Source organism: Mytilus edulis, chromosome 2 (genome assembly GCF_963676685.1).
Source record: "Mytilus edulis chromosome 2, xbMytEdul2.2, whole genome shotgun sequence".
NCBI lineage: Eukaryota > Metazoa > Mollusca > Bivalvia > Mytilida > Mytilidae > Mytilus > Mytilus edulis.
Window position 1 is genome coordinate 6,142,179 of NC_092345.1, and position 2,623 is coordinate 6,144,801.

Consider the following 2,623-nt stretch of genomic DNA (forward strand, 5'->3'; position numbering starts at 1 on the left):
CCGCTCAGGAAATATGAAAATAGCACAAAAAGTTAGAGAAATGAGTATTTAGGATCATCTTTCTTTACACTGAAAGAAGATGCCTGGTCATACATTAAAAATATCAAAACTGTTTCAAGCTTTCTGGTATTTAATTACTCTTAACGAAGCTTTTTAGTCCTTAATTACTCTTTTTAATGGCTTTCTAGTCCTTAATTATGCTTAATAACCCTTTCCCTTTCGGGTATTTTAGACCTTAACTTATCGAAAAGACACTATCAAAGTTTAAAGGAATACTGCATTCGCACCAATGGCTCATATGAAAGATAATTTGTCAAATATTTCAGTTTGAAGATAATTCATCATTTTTTGGTCACGTGGTATATTGCCAAAAGTCAGGTGACTGTTTGAGAAAATGTGAAAAAATACGAAGTCCTTGGGCAAAAAGTCGTCCAGAGACATAGTGTTGCGCTAATAGGGTAAGGTATTGATGGAAACACAATGCCTCAAGTCTGTTAAAGACAGACAAGTTATCATATTGGTATTAAAAGAAGAAAAACGTGTTATAGGCCTTGAAATATCGATGTCCTTAACATTCAAAATAACTGATTTTAGACACTAGTTTTTTGTCTAATTCATTTTCAATCAATCAGTAACCAAAATTTTGTTATAACAAGTGAAAAACATATGAACAACACAAACCAGGAATAAGCAAAGAAGGAATAAAACAATTAGAAAACGAACCACAAAAATATTTAATTCACTTAGTCCAAGGGAAACATACAAACAACATGAACCCCCTTCTTTTCCAATAATGATTTAACTGCTCTTGGCATTACAATTCTAACAATGCTGAATAGCCAAAGAAAGACTTTAGGTAGACGGATCAGGATCAGACAAGCTACTCGTTCTGTAAATTCCTTGATAAATTTTTTGACGTAACAGTATCTTACCTTCAATGCATAAGCCCAATGACAGTATGTAACCCATCTTAATTTTCTGTCTCTTCTGTTTCTTCTCCTTTGGGAGTGAACTTCCTCTTGGAGCAACGTGGCAAACATTTCCCCATCATATCTGAGAAACATTTTTATAAACATTTTTATTTAGTTACTTTTTTATTTTATATCAAAATAAATTAAAATTAATCAATAATAAATGAAAATTATTATTAGATACTACCATAATTACAATTTTTGCTCACATGTCTTGCATGTAGTTTAAACAATTTTACTTATTAATATTTTTTTTAACAAAAAAAATAAATAAATTATAGTTAAAGTAACTTACCCAACATTTCTTACTGCCTGTATAAATTGGTCTCTTTGTTCTTCTAAATTTAAATGGTGAGCATGTCTTCTGTTAGGAGTTTTAGACATTTTAATAAATTTTAAGTTTTATTTTGTGAAATTTTTCAATTCCATAAAACTAAAAAATCATGTGAGTCAGTCTATTTTCAGGAAAGGGATGGTCTTGGTCTTTTTATGAACATGTCTTTTATTGCATAATCATAATGTTCTAGCTAATTTCATAGTATATTTCTTTTTAAAATACACATGTAAATTATTCTTTATAGCCAGAATAATGATGGTAAATAATGATTATATGCAGCTGGTCAATCCTGTTATTCCCTTATCTTAGACTGTCTGGTTAGAGGCGGAGCTTTGTCTATATTTAATTACTACATTACAGATGTTGGTCAAATCTGTGACGTCAAACTCCCGCCAAATGCTAAGTTAGTGTTAGACATTGCACTAATAATGCAAAATTTACAGTATAAAAGCACCAAAGACACAAACTGTGTGGTTTTATTGATGTAATAATGGTGTCAGAACACTCCTGTGGTGTTTCCTGTGGAATTTTTGTATTTATGTTGCATTTGTAGGGGTTCTTAGGGGAAAATTTAGTTTTTAGGTGATTTCTCAGAACAATTTTTCATGAAAATTGTTAGCAAAAAATTAAAGTAGAAACTTTATGGGTACCCTCTTTGGCTTGACCTTGATATATGTGATCAAAGGGAGTATTTTCTACAATACTGTGTCCCAGTTTTTGGATAATTTGTTTCTAAATGAATTTATAGGTCTTGTAAGATGAAAGGTGAAATGAGGTTTGGCACCCAGCAGTAAAATCAATTTATCTTCTTACTGGAGGCATGTATCACAAATCTGAGACACGGTTTTGTTTATTGTGAATGGTTGATTAAAGAGATGAAAACAAATTTTTACTACCATTTGACCTGAATGTGCAATTTTCATCCAAGTTGGATGACCTCTTTTATGTCAATTAATGAGCTATATTTTGAGATTAATTATACCAATTTAGCTATAGATTAAGAAAGAATAATATTTCAGCTTTAAAATGAGTTTAAAATTTTAAAAATCCATTGAGTAGTTTTTGAGTAATTAATCTTTAAAGACTGTTGGTTGGAGTCAGAAAAAATTCTGACTGTAGTGCTACCTTAATTAGTCAAAATCAAATCGAAAAGATGCAGAGAAAAGATTTGACAATGCTGGACATACACATGTACCAGAGAACATAGAGGCTAACGTCATGAAAGCAGTACAAATGCTATCTTTAAGTGGTGACCAATGCAATGTTTATTGCAGTTATCAGGGTGGCTGTATGACAGGCACATGTAAAAGCTTAT